The following is a 23,673-nucleotide window of genomic DNA, read 5'->3' as shown; positions in this document are numbered from 1 at the left end:
TCACACGGCCCTAAGCAAGTAGAACTGGGACTGCTAGAGGAACACTGATTTGGCTGAATACAAATATGACTATTTTAATGGCTCATTTGCCAGTTTATTTAGTCTCCATATAGAAGAGTGACTTTTGAAAACATAAATTACATCAAAACATGGCCCTGCTTGAAACCCATCAGAGGCTTCCTCCCTGTGGCCTGCAGTGCCCAGCCTCATCTGTCCCCTTCCCACCTGGTCAGCTTCTTACCCCATCCCCTCCCTGTTCACTAAGCTCAAACTGCCTTGGCCTTTGGATCCTTGAACCAGCAGAGCTATTTTGTGCTTCAGAGTTCATGCAAAGGTTTTTCTCAGTCCTGGCTGGTTCCTACCCATCCCTGACACACAGCTTTAAGATACAGATTTTTGCAGGCTTTCCTCTCCAAATACATCTGCAAATCTGATCATTCTTCACCAGCTTCACTGCTATCTGCTGGTCCTTGCCCGCATTAATGCAACGGTCTCTCTGCTCCTAACCTTGTGCTCAACACAGAAGCCAGAGGGACCCATTGAAAATGCAAGTCAGATCTTGCCATATCTCTGCTCAAAACTCTCCAATGCATCTCATCTCAGAATAAAAGCCAAAGTCCTCACAAAAGCCCATAGGTCCTCCATGACCTTGCCCTGCCTCCCTCACCACCCTATTATATCTCAGACTTCATCTTCTATTGGTCTTCTCCCTCTCTCTCTCTGCTCCAGACACACTGATCTCCTTGTGGCTCTTTGAATTTGGCAGGTGTACTCTCATCTTAGGGCCTTTGCCTGGCTGTCCCTTCTGTCTGGAATGCTCACTTTCCAGATATTTACATGGTTCACCCCTCACATTCCTCAAGTCTGTGCTCCAATCTTACCATATTAATGAAGCCCTCTCTGAACACCCTATTTAAAATAGAATCCTCCCAACTCCAATAATCCTTAAGACAGAGGCTTGGAAAGAGCTCGACCCATTCAGGGGCTTGTGATGGTTCTGGTATGGCTGCAACACTGGGCTAAGAGTGTGGGAAGTAGATGGTCATTTTGGATAAATTGGCTGCTATCAAATTGTTGGACATGTTAAAAGTTAAATCAAATCCTTTGGACATTAGCCTACAGGAAACAAAGAACCACTGGAAACCGTCAAACGGGAGAGTCCTGATGAAGCAACTGTTTCAGGCAAGTTAATCAGCTGGTGGGGAATAAACCAGGCAAACAGGATGTCTCCTGATAAAGGCCAGAGCTAAGTCCAGGGTCCTTGCGAAAGCATATTCAGAGATTTCCACACCACTGAAATTTATTTAATTCACTACATGCCAGTTGTGGATGGATCTCTTACCTAAAAGATACTCAGGGGCATGTAAAAAACGAGACAACAAGGCCTCTCTGCCTTTCCAGAGATTACAGTACTGAGATTCTGAGAAATGAGGAGTCCTCGCTTGATGACTGAGTTTATTATCTCAGGAACAGCCTCTGGGATTCTCTGAGCTTTCCTTTGTGGTGGGCACCACTGTCACATGGTTTCCTTACCTGCACATACATCCCCACAAAGTGTGCTCCTCAGACATCTTACTGATGAAGAAAACCTTCAATGACTGTTGTTTCTAAAGTAATTTTTTTTTTTTTTACTATTTATTATTCACATAGGTGAACTTGGGTCTGTAGGGCAAGCCCTTCATGGACTGATTGATTATTTCCTCCCAGGCACACAATTTTCTCTGATTTGCATCCAGCCTCCAGGTGATGCTGGTGCCTAGAAATAGGGTTTGCAGTGGGAAGAAAGTGACAGATTAAAAATCACAGGGCCAAGGCGAAGGTGGTGGTTCCAGCCGTTCCCTTAATTGACTGTGACCTTGGGCAGTTACTTAACCTTTGTCCCTGATTTTATTATCTATAAAGTAGAGAAAATCAATATATCTACCTTTCCCAAAGGGATATTGTTGGGGAGAAATTAGTGGATTTTTAAGGATTTAAACATATATTACATATATAAATATCAGTTATCATTAGTATTGTATCACTACCACGACAGCAACTGCTAAATTAACCGATATGCTTTGTCCTCCTTCCTCTTCCTTCCTCTTCCTCTTCTTCTCAGCTCTTCCTCCTGCTACTGTTTTTGGTATTCTTACTTGTTAGGCGTCCTCGTAGTTATTAGTATTTTTTTCACAACTAGAACTGAAGAGTGGAGAAATAAATGTCAGGTCATGCCCATATCCCTAATGACCAACATTTTTTTTTCCATTTGAGAAAGGTTTTTTGGCGGGTCACTTTCAGTTTGTCTCCCAAACTTGTCATGTTGTACATAAATCACCTTGTATGGGATGGCTATAGCTGAACACCACACGTTAACTAACCCATCCATTCTCAATAGGGGGTCGACTTTTCCCTCTATGGGACATTTGGCAATGTCTGGAGATGTTTTTGGTTGTCACAAATTGGGCAAGTTGGGAGAAATGCAGAGGATGGTACTGGTATTTAGTGGTAGAAGCCAGGGCTGCTGCTAGTCAATGTGCAAGACAGCCCCTTGAATAATTATTTAGCTCAAAATACCAGTAGTGCCAAAGGTGAGAAACCCTGAATTAACTAAGTGCCTTTTTAAAAAATTTCTTTTTTATTTGTGACTTTTGTTTTCTTTTAAGTTTGTTTGTTAAAAGCAGGTTTGCCTTGTTCTTTTTAATTTTTTAATTTTTTTGGTTGAGGAATGACTTACATATATATAATGAAATGCACAGATGTTGTTACATTTTGATTACTTTTAGCAAGTGCAAACTTTTGTGTATCCCAGATTTCTATCACTGCATAGACCATCTCTTTCACCCTAGTAAGTTCTCTTATGCCCCTTTCCAGTCTGTTCCCACACCACCCTTGTCTGATTTCTTGTCACCATAGATTATTATGCTCATTGTTTTTAAATATTAAAAATCTCATAACTGGGCATGGTAGTTGGTAGGGTTAGTTAGGTTAGAGATAACTAGACCCTAGGAACCAGAGAGCTGAACTGCAAGAATGGGGCTTGAGATATGAAGGAAAAGTCACGTGCAAAGAGCAGAGAAGCAGTTAGCTGGTATCAGAGAGATGCTGCAGTAAGCAGCTGACCGAGATGCTGCCAGGAGGGCAGGTGAGAGACAAAGGAGTGCCCGTGACAAGGAGTGGATCCCTGGCTGTGGAAATGAAGGCTCGGGAGCTTAGAAAGAGCTATGGGAAGACTTGGGCAGAGCCAGGCTGCATGAATACAAGCACAAGTTGAGGACTTGGCAGGGGGAGTATATTAGTCTCCTAGGCCTTCCATAAGAAATGACCACAAACGTGGTGGCTTGAAACTCACAGTTCTGGAGGCCAGAAGTCTAAACTCAAGGTGTTAGAGGGCTGTACTCCCTTTGGAGGCTCTAAGAGGAAAATATGTTCTTTGCCTCTTCCAACTTTGGTGGCTGCCAGCATTCCCTGGCCTCCTTGGCTTGTGGCCACATCACTCCCATCTCTGCCTCTGTCTTCTTCACACTGCCTTCTCCTCTTTTTTTTTTTTTTTTTTTTTTTTTTGGAGACAGAGTCTTGCTGTGTCACCCAGGCAGGAGTGCAGTGTGCAATTTTGGCTCACTGGACCTCCGCCTCCCGGGTTCAAGCAATTCTCGTGCCTCAGCCTCCCAAGTAGTTGGGATTACAGGCATGTGCCATCATGCCCAGCTAATTTTTGTATTTTTAGTAGAGATGAGGGTTCACCATGTTTGCCAGGCTGGTCTTGAACTCCTGACCTCAAGTGATCTGCCCACCTCGGCCTCCCAAAGTGCTGGGATTACAGGCGTGAGCCACCATGCCTGGCCAGCTTTCTCCTCTTCTGTCTGTTTTCCTTTGTATGTTTCTTGTAAGGACACTTGCCATTGGATTTAGGGCCCACCTAGACAATCTAGGATGATCTCATCTCAAGATCCTTAACTTAATTACATCTGTAAATGCCTTTAACTAAATAAAGTAACATAGGTTCAACAGATTTGATGTGGGTATCTTTTGGGAGGTCATTTGTGGGCCTAGCATAGGGAGCAAAGTCAAGAGACAAGTTTCTACAACTGAGTTGTGAGGTTAAAAGGGAGCCCTCTGCAGGGCTGGCTGATGGCCAGGCTGGGAGTCCACAGATCTTGGTTCCTTTATATTTCTCAGTCTACAGTTGGGATTAGCCCCAGGGAATGAAGGACATTAACATTTATTGAGCATCTGATATAACCAGGCATACTAAGTGCTTCATCATTAGCTTCCTTTAATCCTAACAAAGACCCTGTAAGATAGCTCTGCTTTTCCCCCTGCCTCAAATTTGTATTTTGAAAATTGTCAAACTACAGAAAAGTTTGAAAAAAAAAGTACAATAAACACCTGCATATCCTTAACTTGGGTTCACTAATTGTTACCATTTTTTCACATCTGTTCTCTTCATGTGTATGTGTATATTTGGGAAGGTGGAGACCTAACCATTTGAAAGTAAGTTACAGATATCATGACAACTCAACCCTTAACTATATCAGCATCATCACCTGATATGAAAATGAGAGATAGTCACTCTTATTTGACATATGAGAAAATGGGATCTCAGCAATATTAAGTAGATTCCTCAGAGACTCAGAACTAAAAGCACAAGGCCAATATTTGGCATAAGGCTGTCCAACTCCCAAACTCGTGCTCTTTCTACACTACCATTTTTGTTAATCATGCATTCAACAGTTTTGGTGGGGCAGGGTGAGATGGGGGTCCTATGAATGGAAAATACATTTTCCATTGAATGTATTTGAATAAAGCATGCAAGGCAGAAAAATAATAGACAGGTAAACAGATAAGTTACTGAGATCATTTCAGGGCTTTATGATGAAGAATGACGGGTGGAAGAATGGGAATGTTGAGCCTGAAAGACAAAAAAAAAACGTAGCATATGGCCTTTGCCTTAAAGAAGGTTGCAGCGGAGCAGGATTCTTAGAAATGAGGACTGGGACTCTTAGCAATGAGGAACCTGTCTTCCATCCTTTCTCAAGAAGCTTCAGGAAGATGTGTTTTACCAAAAGATGGTATAAACCAAGAAAGAAGACATAGGGTTCTGGAAATAAGGGATACAACCCAGGAGAGAAACAAAGGCAAGTCTAGGGACAGCAGGACTAGAGGGTGCAAAGAGGAGCAGGAAAATGGAAAGTTGCTGAGGAAAACAGAGCTGGCAGTCTCCTGTGTTAAAAAATGATTCTATGACACTCGGTAAGCACAGTAAGACAGACTTATTCAAGGGAAATAGGTGTAGGAACAATTTTATTCAAGTGACTTATTCACTTTATTCACAATAGGTGTAGAAACCACCAAGATAGAATTTGCAGTGGGAAAGAAAGATTGCACTCAACTCCGAACACAGCATGGGCAAGTGGGAACTTCCAGCTAAAAAGCAGGGTGGTGGTCACTGGATGAAAAGTTACTGACAGGAAACATCAGGGGTTGATAGAGTTTGAATATATGACCGCGCCAAACCTTATGTGAAATTGTAATCCCCAAAATTTGGAGGTGGGGTCTGGTGGGAGGTATTTGGATTGGCAGGCAGATCCCTCATGAATGGCTTAGCACCGTGCCCTTGGTGGTTAGTGAGTTCTTGCAAGATCTAGTTGTTTAAAAGTATGTGGTGTCTCACACTTACTCTCTCTTACTTCTGCTTTTGCAATATGACATGCCTCCTCCCACTTAGCCTTTTGCCATGAGTAAAAGCTCCCTTAGGCCTCCCCAGAAGCTGAGCAGATGCCAAAGCATGCTTCCTGCACAGTCTGCAGAACCAGGAGCCAATTTAACCTGTTTTCTTTGTGAATTACCCAGTCTCACGTATTTCTTTATAGCAATGCAAGAATGGCCTGACACAGGGGAAAGGACAGAATTCTGGCTAAACAAACCTAATAAACTTCTTCCAAAAGGTAGGCCAGGGTGATCAGGTATCAAGGGTGGAGGATTCTGGTTAAACTAATTCATCAGGATTCCTGCTGAAATTGAACAATGCAGACAGAAATATGTAAAGCCTACTTTGAAGTTCAGGGGAGTTTAAGTAGAGTTTGGCCAAAGACAGAATCTTTGTCACCTGTTGCATTTGACCATATGGAAAAGAGAACAGCACTCCGAGGGTTTTACAATTTTGGCTGGGCACAGTTGCTCACACCTATAATCCCAGCACTTGGGGAAGCTGAAACGGTGAATCACTTGAGGTCAGGCGTTCAAGACCAGCCTGTGAAACCCCATCTCTACTAAAAATACAAAAAATTAGCTGGGCGTGGTGGTGCATGCCTGTAATCCCAGCCACTTGGGAGTCTGAGGCAGGAGAATTGCTTGAACCCAGAAGGCGAAGGCTGCAGTAAGCCGAGATCACGCCCCTGTACTACAGCCTGGGAGACAGAGCAAGACTCCATCTCAAAATACTAAACTAAAATAAAAAATAATAATAAAATTTTGATGTAGAGTTTTAGAACAACTAATGATAGTTACATAGAGAGCGATGTAAACAAAAAAGAAGAAAGTATTCACTTCAGGAAAAATAAAAAGTTACATAATAGGCCGGGCACATTGGCTCACGCCTGTAATCCCAGCTCTTTGGGAGGCTGGGGCGGGTGGATTACCTGAGGCCAGGAGTTCGAGACCAGCCTGGCCAACATGGTGAAACCCCATCTCTACTAAAAATACAAAAAATTGGCTAGGCATGGTGGTGCACGCCTGTAATCCCAGCGACTCAAGAGGCTGAGAGAGGAGAATCGCTTGAACCCAGGAGGCAGAGGTTGTAGTGAGCCAAGATTGTGCCACTGCACTCCAGCCTGGGCCGCAGAGCAAGACTCCATCTCAAAAAAAAAAAAATAGTTACACAATAAAGGAAATGTAACCGTAGTATAATACCATCACCATTAATAAACAATATTTGCACAGTTATAGTAAACATGTGATGGTGATTTCACCTAAAATAGTGACATAGTTATTTAGGAGAATGGGTGGGGGTATTGAGCAAGTCTCCTGTTTTCTTTGCTGTTGTTTCCAGTGCTTGAATCAGACCCAGAGAATCCCAAATTGGCATTCTTTGAATTTAAAGACTTTTGGCTCCACCCAAGTTAGGATGTCAAGTGAGAGGAAAACTATTACTAAGAAAGTTATAGGATTGTATTTTTGTTTTGTGTGTGTGTGTGTGTGTGTGTGTGTGTGTGTGTGTGTGTGTGTGTTTTGGAAGCAAAGAAGAGCATACAAATAGTAAGCATTCAGTATTATTTATAGTATATCAAGTTTTAGATTTATGAATATATAACTGAGCCATCCTAATATAACTTGAGTCCTCTAAACATTTTCTCATTTTCATAGAATTCCCTACAAATTTAGAAATGTTAGTAGTTAGATTAGGTTCATTTAATAAAGTTGGGGCCAGGTGTGGTGGCTCACACCTGCAATCCCAGCACTTCGGGAGGCCAAGGTGGGTGGATCACCTGAGGTCAGGAGTTTGAGGCTAGCCTGACCAACATGATGAAACCCCATCTCTACTAAAAATACAAAAATTAGCTGAATGTGGTGGCATGCCTGTAGTCCCAGCTACTCGGGAGGCTGAGGCAGGAGAATCAGTTGAACCCGGGAGGCCGAGGTTGCAGTGAGCCGAGATTGTGCCACTGCACTCTAGCCTGTTGACAAGAGTGAAACTCTGTCTCTAAATAAATAAATAAAAATAATAAAGTTGGATTGAATTGTATTAAACTCTTTGGTCTAACTTACCTATCATAGTTTGATTATGCTATATAATGAGATAAAAATGCAAAAATGTGATTTCTATTAATCTGGGTAAATAAATAGAACAAATACAACCATCTACCTCTAGGCCAGCACTATCTCTTAACCTGTGTGACTGCAACAGCCTTTACCTGGTTTCTCCCCAACCTCTCTGATACAGATAAAGCCATTTTTTATTCTTCGATTGACAGAGGGGTCTTTAAGAAATAAAGATCTCTTGTCACTCTTCTGTTTAAAAACCCTCAATGGCTCGTTGAATTTGGATAAAATCCAAATGCCTTAACTTGGCCGGCAAATGTTCACGCTGTGGCCCCTGGCAATCTCTACAGACCCTGCTTTTCATCTCTTTTCCCCACACCCTTGCTGCTTGGGCTATAATTTAAAACCTTTAGTTCCTCTCAGCATATTTGTCAGGCATTGTCTCTCCACCATGGGGCTGTTATATACGTTATTCTCTCTGCCTGGGATGCTCTACCGCCTCTCCCTCTCCCTACAACATAAGATCTTAGCATTAGATGCTTTAGTGCCATTTCCTCTAGGAAACCTTCCCTAACCACAACCAACAGAAAACTTGGGTCCTATGGTACTTGACATTTCTCCCTTCTAACACCCACCACATTCAAACTCACAAGTTCATTGAGTGCATTCCTCCCCGGGTTGTAGCTCCACGATGGCAGGGAAAACACCGAAGGTCTATATTGATAATCACTTTATTTCAGGAATCCAACACCATGTCTGAAACATCACCATAGAACAAGATGGATGGATGTTTTCATCACAACTATGGATGTTAGACCTGTGAGTACAGTACCTAAGTTCTCATTTCCATCCTCATAGAAAATAATTATTTTTTATGATGTCTAAATTTTTTTCCATTGTAAATATTTACTCATTCATTTGTAACTGAGTGGAGGTTTGTTTGAATGCAATCACAAGAATGGCTCATAGTCACAGGTTGGGTCACCAAGACAGCAAGGGCCACAGAGTACAGAGTTTTAGAGCCTGTGTATAAGACCAGGCACCACAGAGCTCTCCAGTGTCACCTTCCCTCATATTTGCCCTTGCTTTCTAAGGTCTTGCTATACTTGGCTTTCCCCCATTTTCCACAATGCTCTTAACCTCAGCCTGGGATGCTGCAGATGGGATTTATAGCTCACAGTTAGAAGATCTGGTCAACGATGTGTTGATTGATTGCTAGACAGCTGCTACACGGGTTAGTCTGAAAACATCAGGAAATTTTTTTATGCTGGTAACAATGGGAGCATAATTATAATGTTCTCAGGGTATTTTTAATTATAAGCAACAATTTAATCATTGCCTCAGATCTGCCTATGAGCTTACTTTAAAAAAAAAAAAAGACAACTTTTCACAATAGTTTACTGGCACCCTATGGCAACCAAGTATAACCTACTTTGGCACTTAAACATGGTTAGAAATAAAGACTTCTGCCCAGAAAGGGTAGATGACCACATGGACTGTATTGTTTCCTAGACAGAAGCACATCAATGTGTGATCTTAAAGTGATTCTTTTCACAATGAAAGAGTTACTGAAATGAAAACCACAGGAAGGATATTTTACCCCAAAGATTAACTCTTTTCCTAACTGCCTTTTTATTTCCAACCTAGTCTCATCTCAGTGGCTATTTTGAGGGTTTCTCATATAAGAATCATCTTACTGAGTTTTATCCTAGATGAGAAGTCTATAACTGAGATTGTAATCCTTCTAAGTGAATGGAAATTTCAAGTGTAGCTCATCAGTAATAGCTGTTTAAGATGAAAACTGTCATGGTCTTGTTGCCAGAAAAATGACTGAGCTACTATGAAAGAAATTCAGAGCAGTTTGCTGAGGTGAATTGGAAAAGTGAGTGTCCTTTCTTTTTAACTTTGAAATGTTTTACCTGGCTTTGGTGAGCAATTCTAATTCCTGTCATTTAAGTTGGCGTTTTGTTGTTGTTGTTATGAATAAACACATAAGAAAAAGATTTATGTAGAGGATCATGGTTTAACTATTCTATTACTGGACACCATAATAAAACGGATCTGAAAACTGTGAATGACAATGCCAATCAGAATACCTTTTACATAGTGCCTATCCCCAAGGAATCATTTTTCCCTCATGTCAGAGGACCCAGTAATCTATCTTTGGCAAAAGAGATAGAATTTTTTTTCTTTTTTAATGTTCAAGCTGCCAATAGCCTAAACAATTGCCAGCAGAGAAACCAGGCTGTTTTCTTTCAAAAGCCTATACAGAACTATTTTGGAAACAGTTCAGCCACTGGGTAAGCGAGTCAAAAGGCTGCTAGGAAGTGTGTGCTGTAGCACACATTTCACTCTCTGCAAACATTCTTTTCTGATGGTGCATCTGAGTGCTGAGATTCTCTCTCCCTGGGGCCTTCCTGTTCCATCTGCTCCAGCTTACTGGTCCCCCTGCAAAAACAGCAAAGGATGCCATCCCTGCACTGGGTATATAACTGAACTGATTATCTTAGATTTGGTGCTATTAATTTTTAATAACTTCAGCAAGAAGTAATTGGGCAGAATTTCTCCTATTTCACAGAAGGGCAGATTGAGGCTTTGAAAAAGGTCCTGCCTTCTTATTTCTTTCACTAATGTGCCATCCTGATTCCAAGGGAGGCCCTTTGGTCTTAGGGCAGTGCTTGGGCATTTGCCTTTTGGGGGGCTAAGAGGGAATTGGCCAGGCGCGGTGGCTCACGCCTCTCATCCCAACACTTTGGGAGGCCGAGGTGGGCAGATCACTTGAAGTCAGGAGTTCAAGACCAGCCTGGCCAAATTGGTGAAACCCTGTCTTTACTAAAAACATAAAAATTAGCTGGGCATGGTGGTATGCGCCTGTAATCCTAGCTACTGAGGAGGCTGAGGCATGAGAATTGCTTGAACCCAGGAGGCGGTGGTTGCAGTGAGCCGAGATCATGCCACTGCACTCCAGTCTGGGCAACAGAGTGAGACTCTGTCTCAAAAAAGTAATTAACAGAAGAGTTTGCATTATTCACTGTCAGTCTGGGAGTAATTAGCTGAGGCTCTACACTTAATATTACACAGAGATTAATCAAAGAGAGAGAACACGCAGCCCTTCAAGAGCCTGTTACTTGAATGGAGAAACACATGGTTCAACCAAACCTGTATGATGGTCTTTTGGAGATGACAGGAAGGTAGCTCTCTGCCTAACACAATCCAGGCAATTGTCTTGGGTTGAAGGCCCTCAATGGGTGTGCAGAAGACCTACGTTCAAGCCCTGAGTCTGCAGCTTCTGTCTTATGATTGGGCAAAGATCTGCTTTTGTGCCTGTCTACCCCTCTGGCTGCATCTCAAAGCAAGCCCCTCCTCACTCTCTACACTCCAGCTATACCCTTCTCCCTCCACCACAGGACCTTTGCATGGACTTGTCCCTTTGCATGGCATGCTCTCCTGCCTGGTCTCACTCCTACTCTTTCTTCAGGTGTCATTTAAGATATTTCCATAGAGAATCATTCTCTGACTCCATTTATATGGGGGTCTTCCCATCATGATGTTGACCACAAAGGTCATCAATGTATTTTATGATTACAGTATCTGTTTTTTATTTTTCTCTCCACTAGATCAAGTAGAGATTATGTCTGTTTTGCTTATTATTGTTCCCCTTGGAATATATTTGCCTGGCAGAAAGTAGATGTTCAATACATATTTATTGAGTGAATGAATAAAGCTGTCACATACATGCCCTGAGCTTCAGTGTCCTATAAAACAGGGATCGTAAAGCCTACCTCTTATGGTTGTTTTATGGGAGAAATGAGGTCCTGTGCTTAAAAGTGTCTTGGACGGCTGGGTGCAGTGGCTCACGCCTGTATTCCCAGCACTTTGGGAGGCCAAGGTGGGCAGATCATGAGGTCAGGAGATCAAGACGATCCTGGCCAACATGGTGAAACCCTGTCTCTACAAAAACACACACACACACACAAATTAGCCGGGCGTGGTGGCAGGCACCTGTAGTCCCAGCTTCTCAGGAGGCTGAGGCAGGAGAATAGCTTGAACCCTGGAGGCAGAGGTTGCAGTGAGCCGAGACTGCACCACTGCACTCCAGCCTGGGCGACAGAGCAAGACTCTGTCTCAAAACAACAACAACAACAACAACAACAACAACAACAACAACAACAAAACATGTCTTGGACAGTAACTGCATTTAATAGGTATAAGTATTGCTTATCTGAATAAATACAGAGCTTAATAGTACTCTTTAAATCTGTGAGCCAGCACTTAAGTGAAAGGCCCAAGTGTTAGCAGCATCATTTGTATGATGCTTTAAACTTAATAAAGCTGTTCGCAACATGTGGAGTAGAAGATTGTGTTTTCCAAAGATAGCTCCACCAATACATACATCCCATCCCACACTCTCTTCTTATAACATCACTGCTGTTCCTCCTGCAAAGGGGTGGGGGGGGCCTGTGTTCCCTCCCCTTGAATCCTGTGGGGCCTTGTGACTGCTCTAACCAAGGGAAATGGCAGAAGTGATGCTACCTGACTTCTGAGGCTAGGTCATAAGAATGGTAGAGCTTTGACTTGGCACTCTGCCTATCTCAGGTGCTCACCCTTTAATCTGCCACCACCATGCCACCATATCGTGAGGAGGCGCTGACAGACTTACCATCAACTCCCAGACACGGGAAGGAGCAAGCCTTTTTTTTTTTTTTTGAGACGGAGTCTTGCTGTGTCACCCTGGCTGGAGTGCAGTGGCACGATCTTGGCTCACTGCGACCTCCGCCTCCCAGGTTCAAGCAATTCTCCCACCTCAGCCTCCCAAGTAGCTGTGACTACAGGCATGTGCCACCATGCCCAGCTAATTTTTGTATTTTTAGTAGAGACGGGGTTTCGCCATGTTGGCCAGGCTTGTCTTGAATTCCTGACCACAGGTGATCTGCCTGTCTTGGCCTCCTAAAATGCTGGGATTACAGGGGTGAGGCACTGTGCCCTGCCCAGGCCTAGCATTTGAGTAGCCCCAGCTGGTATCAGGTGGAGCGGAAACAAGTTGTCCCCACTGATCCCTGTTCAGATTGTAGATTTGTAAACAAAATAGATGCTGTTATAGTTTTAAGCCACTATGTTTTGTATTGTTATGCTGAAATAGATAACCAGAACACAGGGTAATCCCAGCCCCTGCTGGCCCATGCAGTAATCAAGGTGGGCATTACCATTTATTCTCATTTTTCAGATGAGGGAGCTGAAACTCACAGGAGTTAAGTGACCTCCCCAAGTTCACATAGCTGGTGGGTGGTAAAGTCCAAGCATCTGGATTTCTAGGATTTGTCTTCCCTATATCCCCCACAAAGTCCTGAATCTCATACATGAGCCTCAGCAGCAAAGGATGTTACTAACCTCCTAGAGAATCCTGTCTCATGTTTAATTGGACTTGGGAAGCTTGGGGCTCCCCTCTCTTTAAGCCTGGGCTCTTTCAGATGTTCCAGCATCCTGGCCTCACACTTCAGAAACAGGAAGAAGAAAATTGTAGCAGATTATAGCCTTAGATAACACTTGCACTTTTAAAGATGCTAGCCATCCCTCATGCCATAAAAGCGCTACATTAAGGCTTGGCAGATGTCATTTACACACATACCCGAGAGGCCGAAAAAGGTTCAGAGAGATAAAGAAATCAATTAGAGGTGGTTCCATGCCTCTTAACCACAGACATGGGTAGAATTTTTCGAAAGGTTTCTCTACCATCCCTCTCCTTACACACCCACACTCAAACTTGTTTCACCATTTTTCATCACAAGGAACTAATTAGAAAATCAATTCCCACGGGACAACAGCTCTGATTACCCCTGACTAGAGAAATCGTGTTGCCATTTTGTAGGCCTGATACTTTATGAGTTGTTGAGATAGTACAGAAATTGAGCACAGCACATGGTCCATAGTAAACCCTCAACAGGGCAGGCATATCTCAGTCTCCTTGTGATTACAATATAAAATCCAAACTCCTCTGCAATGGGCATACACAAAGCTCTGTGTGATTAGGTCCTCTTCCTTCTACTCAGCAGTGTCTTCTACCACATGCTCCTTGCACATTAAACTCTAGCAACAATGAATGTGCCCTCATCCACCCCTCTAGCCTTCGCTCATGGCCTTCACACATGCCTGGGATGCCTGTATTCTGCTGCTCTGCTTGACAAACATCTTTTCTTTCAAATCTTAAGAGCTATGTTTTCTGAGAAGCCTTCCTTGACTCTCCCAAGCTAACTCAGAGAGTCAAGTCCTGCACTGAAGGAATTTTATTTTCTATTCTAACTGGATGCACTAAAATCAAAGAGACCTCCCCCGACCCCAACAGTTTCACTCCCCAGTCCGAAATGCTGTGCCTAATTCAAAGAAGACACTTAAAAGATTTATTGAATGAATAAATTCTCTCATTTAATCCTTATGGCCGCCCCATAGAGTGGGTACTTTTATAATCCCGTTTTACAGGTAGTGAAACTTAGCTCAGAAAGGTTAAGGGACTTGGACTACCATGGCTAAGTAGGGGAGCCTGACATCAAATCCAGGAATGTTTACTGCCAAAGCCCTTACTCTTTCTGCCACGCCATACTGTGACTGCCTCTCCATTCAGTGATGATTGGATTAACATCGGGGGATGCAACAAGAAAGTCCTCCGTAGACCAAGGCCACCCCAGAACTCTGTGCACTGCTTTCAAGAAGTCCCCCACCTGCTCTGTGAGTCAGCACAGCTCAGAGTGCACCTTTCAAATAGGCTGGTGTGATTAAGGAGGTTCAATGACTTTTGTCCCTTGTGTGATTATTGTTGTTTGAAAGTAAAGACGGTTTCCTGCATCTGTTAATTTCATGCCTGAAACCTTCTAGACTAGTTTTAGGACTTGGGCTGCACCTGGTTCTCATCAAAGTTTTTATGTCCCTATTAACCCCGTCTCCATTTTCAGATTAGCCTGTGTTTGAAGCTTTAATTTAGGTTTTAATTTTATTCTGCACTGATGGGGGATTCTAAACTCTGTGCTTCTTCAAAACAAGCCCTGCTGGGCCTGTCGGCTATATGGCTCCAGTGGAAATGATCTTCTGCCACATAGCTATAGAAAGTCAAGCGGCAGAAGGAAATTAACCTACTATTTCCACAAAGGGATAGGCTCAGAATTGCCAACAATATTTATGTGGGCATTGTGCTCCCAGATACACTTGGATGGCAGTGAATTGTCAGTTACTATGACAAAATGACGGAAGAAATCAATCTGCCAAGTATGAATAGCTCTCAATGGGCTTCAAGGTTCTCAGGTTAAGGGAACCACAAAGCTGACAGGGGTTGGGCCTCATATCGATATGACCTCCATTGGAGAGCATATAAATTAGCTGAGATGTAGGCAAAGAGATCTGTTCCCCAACATCTCCCCTCCCTAAGCGGAGCATTTTCCAATATTCATATGGAAATGAAAGACCATTTCAGAAGGCCTGGAAGTCCAGCTATGTTAATAACATTCAAATCAGGCCTTTTCTCCAGAAGAAACTTGAAGCCCTTTCTAAAACACACACATACTCTGTTCCAGAGAGGAGGCATGAATTTCACCTTTTCATACAACATTTCCTCCTCCTCATTAGTTCTCTCCCCAGATAAATGATATTAGATTGCACAAAAAGTAATACAAGTAGACAAATCAAGTATGCACCCCACTCTATCTTTCTAGGTAGATAGAGATAGATAGATAGATAGATAGATAGATAGATAGATAGATAGATACATAGATAGATAGGTAAATTCCCTCCTAATAGGAAGTGATTTCAGATTGCTCTCCATTGGATTCTAGACCATCCCTGGAGCCTCTCCATTTCAGAGTGATTTTTAAATAAAAGCTTTTTGTGGGTGAACACTCGTTCAAAATAAGTTCCTATTACTAATAAAAAGAAAGATAAAGCCATCCATTCAGGACATCCAAATAACTCATAAAGACTTGGAATCTACAGCAAGTCATTTAAGAGGAAACAAATGCTGAAAGCCCTAAGATGCTTAATTTTATTTCGATTATCATTGTTTATCTGTGCTATAATATTAAGGTGACTCATGTAAATGCTTTATATCAAGCATGTCCAACCTGAGACCCACAGGCTGCATGCGGCCTAGGACTGCTTTGAATGCAGCCCAACACAAATTCATAAACTTTCATAAAGCATTATGAGATTTTTTTGGCAATTTTTTTTTTTCGCTCATCAGCTATCATTAGTGTTAGTATATTTTATGTGTGGCCAAGACAATTTTTCTTCCAACATGGCCTAGGGAAGCCAAAAGATTGGACACACCTGCTTTATTATGTAAGCAAACCATAAAATTAAGTTCGGGAAAATTTAATATTCTTTACAAAGAATCATTAAAGAAATTATTATCAGAAAAAAATATTTCAACTCTCTTTACAAAAAAATCCCAAATTTCTTTTTTTGGTTCTATTTCTTACTATAAGCTCTCTTTGAATTATGCCTCATATATTTAAAATAAACTATGAGGCCAGGTGAGGTGGCTCATGTCTGTAATCCCTGCACTTTGGGAGGCTGAGCTGGGAGGATCACTTGAGGTCAGGAGTTCAAGAACAGCCTGCCAACATGGTGAAACCCCATCTCTACTAAAAATACAAAAATTAGCCAGGCATGGTGGCGCATGCCTGTAGTCCCAGCTACTCGGGAGGCTGAGGCAGGAGAATCACTTGAACCTGGGAGGCGGAGGCTATGGTGAGCTGAGATCGCACTACTGCACTCCAGCCCATGTGACAGAGCAAGACTCTGTCTCAAAAAAAAAAAAAAAAACCTGGTCATGTCCCAAGAATAACCACATAGTAGCTAAGGAACCTGGGCTGAACCCCACCCAATTCCAGTAACTGTGTCACAGCAAATGACACTGAGAATTCAGTGATGTCAAGTTGATCATCTTTGTAGTTGTTCAAATACATAAACTCTCCTTTGAAAAGTTATTATGGAGAATAAAAGAAAAAACTCTAAAGAATTGCAAACAGTGTATAATTCAGTATTGAATATTGTATTAGGACTTAGAAGCAGGAGATTTGACTTAGGCAGATTAAGTCAGGAAAAATATAATGAAATGCATAATTTAGTCTGGGCCTTGAAAAATATGTCCAAATGTAATTTCATGAAATTATTTAATATTTTCAATATGTAAAGAGCTCTTAAAAATAAACAAGACAAGCATGCCGATAGCAAAAAAAAAAGCCAAAGGACTTCAAAGATAATTCATAAAAGGCAAAAATGTAAAGAAACATATTAAAATATTCAGCCTAATAATGAAACCTCAAATAATAATACGCTTCCTTCCCCCAACCCCATTCAGTTGGTAGAAAATTTTTTTTTAACTATCGTTACCCAGCAGTGAAAATCAGATCATTCTGTATCTTGTTCATGGGAAAGTAAATGAATACAACCATTTTGGAAGACAATATGGCAGTATGTATCAAGAACTTAAAAAATGTTATTTAATATTGATTAAATAATCAGAGATGTCCACAAAAATATAATATACTTGTATAACATGGAGCTACTTATAATAGCAAAAAACAGAATTACTAGATGCCCAGTTCTAGGGAATCGGTTTAATAAATTATGATATATATGTGTAACATTAGGAAGAATATTTTCAAAGACTTTTTAATGGAATAGGAAAATTTATCTGATATAATAAGTGACTAAAAGGCAGATAACACATTATATATAAGATTTAATTCTACTTAAAATGTACCTATGCATGTGTATTATATATGTAGATTACATGTGCATTACCAAAAAAAAAATAGCAACTATCTCTGAGTGGTGAGACTATGGATGATTTTTTTTATTTTATAATTTTTGTACATTTCCTAAACTTTCTATATGAACAACAAATATTATTTGTTACTTTGTACATATTGTAGTTGTCTACTTATTCTTACTAACAGAGAAGTAGTGATGCTATTGCTTTCCTTTGTAGAAAATCAATCCCATCTTCTAGAATATCTTCACCTTTGTTGCTATCATCCCATTTGATCAATGATTTATTCTTGGTACTCTAGAAATCTTTCCCAAATGCCAAATTGAGTTAGGAAGCATACATCCTCTTGTTGGATTTTTTTTTTTTTTTTTTTTGAGACAGGTTCTCACTGTGTTGCCCAGGCTGGGGCGCAGTAGTGCCATCATAGCTTATTGTAAGCTGCAACTCGTGGGCTTGAACGATTCTCCTGCCTCAGTCTCCTGAGCAGCTGAGAATACAGGCCCACACCACCACGCCCAGCTAATTTTTTATTTTTATTTTTGTAGAGTCAGGGTCTTGCTATGTTTTCGGATCAATTTTATGCAATTTTTTTTCTCCTTTCATCTGTATTACCTATTTTGCAAGCCATTGCACAATTTCCAGATCGCTCTAATCTTTCTGGTGACTACAGAGGCAGTCAAAAATGGCACTTAATTAAGAGCATGAACTCGAGTCTCATTGTCCATGTTCTGTAAAACCTCGGGGTGGGTCCTGGAACCAATTCCCCAACTACCTTGAGGAGTGACTGTATGTCCCTCTTGCTCTCCATTTGAACTTAATCCACAGAATCAGCTTCTATTAAACATCAAACTTTTTAATCTATGAAACTGTTCATCTTTCTCTCTACAATTCTGGGAAAACTAAGGAGATTCACTCTTTTTGGAGAAGTGATAATTTGATAAGTGGTTGCAGCTTTACTCTAAATGTGGTAATATTTGATCTTTTTCTTTCTCATGCCTTCCTAGAAAAAGAGTAAAACCGAAATAAAGCCTCTTTCATTGCAGTTGACACAGGTGATTATGAATGACTTCAGAAATAAACCCCAGGGTCCTACGAGGCTAAATGACTTAGAGCCCACTCTGCATGACATATACTGTTCACAGTTTTTGAATATTTGAGGGATCTGGTTTGGGAAGCAATGACAAGAAAACCAGATTTTTGCGGTAAAATAAAATAAGAAAGAAGTCAATGGCATTGAATCCTAAAAGTCTCCCAAGCAAGAAGCCAGGGTAAGAGATAGGTAGTTCAGCAAAGGTTTCGAATCCTTTTGAACCTTTATAGCCTCTAATCCTTAACACAGGTCTGCTCCCTTGTTCAAATTCATTAAATATCCAAAACAGCTGGGTAAAATATGGAATAATATAGAGTTACTGTTAACTTGTTTAAATTCAGATCAAATCTTAATCTTTTTTGTTGCTGTTGTTCTGGCCTTTTCTGTTTAATTTGCTTCAAAGGTTTTCAAGAGCAGTGATGTGAATTATTCTGCATGTGCTGGATATATTTTAGGCTTTAAAAGAGGCAAGATGCCTCTGACTCTGTGAACAAGAAAAGACTATCCTGAGCAGGGTTTTCAAATTTGGTTAGTCTGAAAGTAGTGACTCATATGGGTTATTATTTCCACAAAGACAAAAGACTTGTCTAATTGGACGAGGTGGGTGGCACAACAGGTGGTTTGTATCAAGTCTTGTCTTTGCTTTACAAAAAGCAGAGAAAATGCTCAGGTGAGAAATCTTACTCCAGCAAAGTTCACAAATTAATTTTCAAGTTGCTGAGTTTTGAAGGAAACTTTGTTTCCTTTTCTATCTTGGCTTAACTGAAATCTGTAAGCCATTGTATTAACATTTTTTTTTCCCCCACAATTTTCCCTTCTCTAAAACTTCTAGAAAGAGCATCAACATCAAATGAAAACGTTTCCATGAAGAGCCACATTAAATTGACTTATGTAAAGAACACATTACTCATAATTCAGTTAAAATATAAAATATTTAAATTTGATATCTTATTTTCTCTTGACAAAGATGTAAATTTGGCACAGATTTATTTAATGGAGGGGTTAAAATACTTTTATAGTTTGTAAGTGACTTTTTTTCCCCACTGCTCAAGAGATAGCCCTATGTTTTGAATGTCTTTTTTTTTTTTTTTTTTTTTTTTTAAACAAGACAAAAAGTCAAGTATCTTTAACAATGTATGTTGAAGACGGCTCAGGGCAGTCTTTTCATGCTGACAAAGTCAGAGGCATCTTGCCTCTTTTAAAGCCTAAAATCTATCCAGCACATGCAGAATAATTCACGTCACTACTCCTGAAAACCTTTGAAGCAAATAGACAGGAAAGGCCAAAAAAAAAAAAAAAAAGATTAAGATTTGATCTGAATTTAAACAAGGATTTTCAGGCCAGGCACAGTGGCTCACGCCTGTAATCCCAGCACTTTGGGAGGCTGAGGCAGGCGGATCACCTGAGGTCAGGAGTTTGAGACCAGCTTGGCCAACATGGCGAAATCCCATCTCTACTAAAAATACAAAAATTAGCTGGGCTTAGTGGCGCATGCCCATAGTCCCAGCCACTCAGGAAGCTGAGGGAGGAGAATCGCTTGAACCTGGGAGGTGAAGGTTGCAGTGAGCCGAGATCGTGCCACTGCACTCCAGCCTGGATGACAGAGTGAGACTCCATCTCAAAAAAAAAAAAAAAGTGATTTTAAATTCTAAGACATATTTATATAAATGACATTTGCCCCTACTCTTTTCTTGCTTACAGAGAAGAAATGCCACGCAACCTCCTCATTTTTGTATTTATTTGACTGATAAAAGAAAAACTTCAGCTGAATTAAATTTAAAGAAGTTTAATTGAGCAATGAACGATTCGTGAATCAAGCAGCTTTCCCAGCCGGAGTAGGCTCAGAGACTCCAGCACAGCCACATGGGAGAAGATTTATGGACAGAAAAAGGAAAGTGAGGCACAGAAGCAGCTGGATTGGTTACAGGTTGGCATTTGCCTTATTTCAACATGTTCAAACAATTGGCTACATTTGGCCAAAAGTCAATGATTGGCACAAGTGTAGGCTATGGTCTGTTTACACCTCTACTTGTTATAGTTCACGATGTACAGAAAAACATTTAGGTTCAACTTAAAATATGTACAGAGGCAACTTTACGCTAAACGTGATTTAACATGACTCTGGAGAATTGTTAATTTGAGTATATTATGAATATAGCCATTTTGTGTAAAACAAAGCTATGCCTGGTTTTACAGAAACCTAGTTCAAGAAAAATCGGACATATAAAACAGACTAATAAGGAAGTGCTTACTCTTATTAGAAAATTATTCACCTTACAAGATAATCTGCACCAGAGTTCATTTTATCTGTGTGCATCTGAAATATGATTTTCTATTAAAAGCATGTACTTATTACTGTCTTAAATTTTATTGCATTTGTCTAATTATCCAGATAATTATGGTTTTTAAGAAAGATATGCTTTCACCTGAACTACCCCAAACCTGAGAAATAATGTTATTTATAGAACATTAGAACTGGAAGGGAACTGAGAAACACTTTAATCAAGCTATATGTAGATTTGTTTTTTTAATGTTGAGCTTGCAGTTAGAATGTAGATGCAGGAAAGTTGATCAGCATTATCATCACTTATTAATTTATTCTAGCTCTCATTTTGTAAGCCTGTGTGTGTGCATGTGTGTATTTGGTGTAAGAAGTTGGCTAAAATTTCCCAGCCTAAAAATGATCAAAGTAGTATTTTCCTGATCTGCAGTCAAATGCGCTACCCCTGAGCTTTACCTTCTCCTTAAAGGAGTATTTTCTACTACCCCTTTATTCAGCAAGTAGCAAATAAGAAGAAAGGAACCTTAAAGTCTTTATAGGTGACTTTTATTTGAAAAATATATGACATATGACCCACATCTATGTATTAGTTTTAAATGCTATTTGACCTTTGTTATTATTTGTCTTAACAAAACAAAACAAAATCACGCAGTTGTCAGAGGCGTAGGAACCAGAGCAACTCCATCTTAAATAGGAGGTGGGTAAAATGAGGCTGAGACCTACTGGGCGCCATTCCCAGATGGTGAAGGCATTCTAAGTCACAGGATGAGACAGGAGGTCAGCACAAAATACAGATCATGAAGACCTTGCTGATAAAACAGGTTGCAGTAAAGGAGCCAGCTAATACCCACCAAAACCCAAATGGCGACGAGAGTGACCTCTGGTCATCCTCACTGCCACACTCCCAACAGCACCATGACAGTTTACAAATGCCATGGCAACGTCAGAAAGTTACCCTATATGGTCTAAAAAGGGGAGGTGTGAATTATCCACCCCTTGTTTAACATATCATCCAGAAATAACCATAGAAATGGGCAACCAGCAGCCCTTGGGGCTGCTCTGTCTACGGAGTAGCCATTCTTTTATTCTTTTACTTTATAAATAAACTTGCTTTCACTTTGCACTGCAGACTCACCCTGAATTCTTTCTTATGCGGGATTCAAGAACCCTCTCTTGGGGTCTGGATCAGGACCCCAGTCCTGTAACATATTTCTGGTGACCATGAAGGGACTATAGTGCAGAAGCCCTGACCCAATGGCTACCTTTGGGTAAGTGTTGGGGTCCTGTAACATCTTTCTGGCCACCAAGGAAGCGACTATACTGTAGAAACCCCCGACCCAAAGGCTAACTTTCGGTAAGTGGTGGGGTCTGGTAACATCTTTCTAGGGAACCACAAAAGAGACAGTACTAAGGAGACCCCCTGCCCAACCCAAAGGAAATAGACTGTAGCACTGACTGGATGACTTTGGGTAAGTGGTAGGGTACCCAGGTAAAGAATGGGATTGGGTTAGGGGCCCAACTTAGGGGAGTTAGGGTCTCTCCTAAGACAGAGTGGGTTAGAGGACCATCTTAATAAAAGGCAAGGATGCTTGACTTGAGGTTAGAGGCCCGACTTAGGAGGGTTAGAGTCCCTTCTAAGATTTAGGGGGTTAGAGGCCTCTCCCAGTAAAGTCTCTCTCTGTTAAGAACAGGTTTGGCACTATGGGATGTTAACTGCTGTTCTCTTTGGATTAATCTGCCTTGCACTCTTTGCTGATGGCTGTGGGTGACAGGGTTAGGCATGTACAGGATCTTGGGACATAGGGACCTTTTTCCTCCCTAAAAGGGGAAACTTGAGAGCTAACAGGCTGGCTGGAAAATATCCCTTTGCTACCAAGAAACAGCCGCCTGAACTTTTCAATGTTGCTGCAATGGGTGGGTCTTTCTCGCCTCCCTGAGCATTTCGCCTTTCCCACGCTGCCACAGGCAATGCTTTTCTCTCTCTCCTTTTCCTTTCTTACCTTTTCTATTACTCAGGGCAACCATCTTGCCCAGAGATCACATGTTGATACTCCAAGTCGGAGGTTGGATTAAAGATGACAGGGCCCATCTGGGGGCAAATTTAAGCCTTGCCAGTTTCATATTGGGTGCTAAGCAGAGTAGCTAACGTTTATGTTTTATCACATAAACGTTACTCTGGCCAGAATGAAAAAAAGTAATTTTCCTTTATGATGCGGCTTGGTCCCCAGGGCGAGGATGCCACAAACCGGATCACTAGGGCCGTTCAGAGAAAGGGAACCCAGAAGCCTGGCATGCCGGCCAAAGGGTAAGCATTTCTTACCAGTCAGATTTCTGGCTTCTCTCTCTCTCTGTGCAAATGGTTAAATGAATGGAAAAAACAAAACAAAAACCAGTGTGTATCTCCTCTGTAAAGTTTTGATTAATGTGAAAAAGAATTCTAAGGCTAGTCTTAAACTGTTGTATTTTGTGCTATGAATTCGTTTTTCTGTAGAATAAAATATGGGCTTAGAATACCTGTAACCCCACGTTTCAAGACGACCCAACAAGCTGGTCAGTAACAAACTTGGCTGCAGGTCCCTGAAACAAACAAAAAAACTGGATGAAGTCTCCACATTGTTTCATGTCCGCGGGAGCTTGACTTTTTAACCACGTGGTGGTACCTTCTCTTGGTCTCCGCCTTGCAGGGAACAGGGATTTTAGGGTTCATGTCATAGTCAACTCTAAAAATCATATTAAACAGTTAAAACCCTTTACAACCTCAAAATTAACTACTCTAGACTTCTTCTGGGAAAGAAAATGGAGACT

At 41.2% G+C, this 23,673-nt stretch overlaps 1 long non-coding RNA gene across 1 annotated transcript in view; it reads left to right on the top strand.

Annotated features, from left to right (window-relative positions):
- Positions 1-20,444, top strand: part of LOC131380691 (uncharacterized) — a 70,030-nt gene extending 49,586 nt beyond the window's left edge. Inside the window, exons 2-3 of the long non-coding RNA XR_009208784.1 lie at positions 8,481-8,559; positions 20,289-20,444. This is a non-coding gene — a long non-coding RNA (uncharacterized LOC131380691). The remainder of the gene's footprint in view (positions 1-8,480; positions 8,560-20,288) is intronic.
- The last annotated feature ends 3,229 nt before the right edge of the window (positions 20,445-23,673 follow it).

This window comes from Hylobates moloch, unplaced genomic scaffold (genome assembly GCF_009828535.3).
Source record: "Hylobates moloch isolate HMO894 unplaced genomic scaffold, HMol_V3 SCAFFOLD_11, whole genome shotgun sequence".
NCBI classification, from domain to species: Eukaryota; Metazoa; Chordata; class Mammalia; order Primates; family Hylobatidae; genus Hylobates; species Hylobates moloch.
The sequence above is the reverse complement of the archived record's forward strand: the minus strand, read 5'-3'. Positions and strand labels throughout refer to the sequence as shown.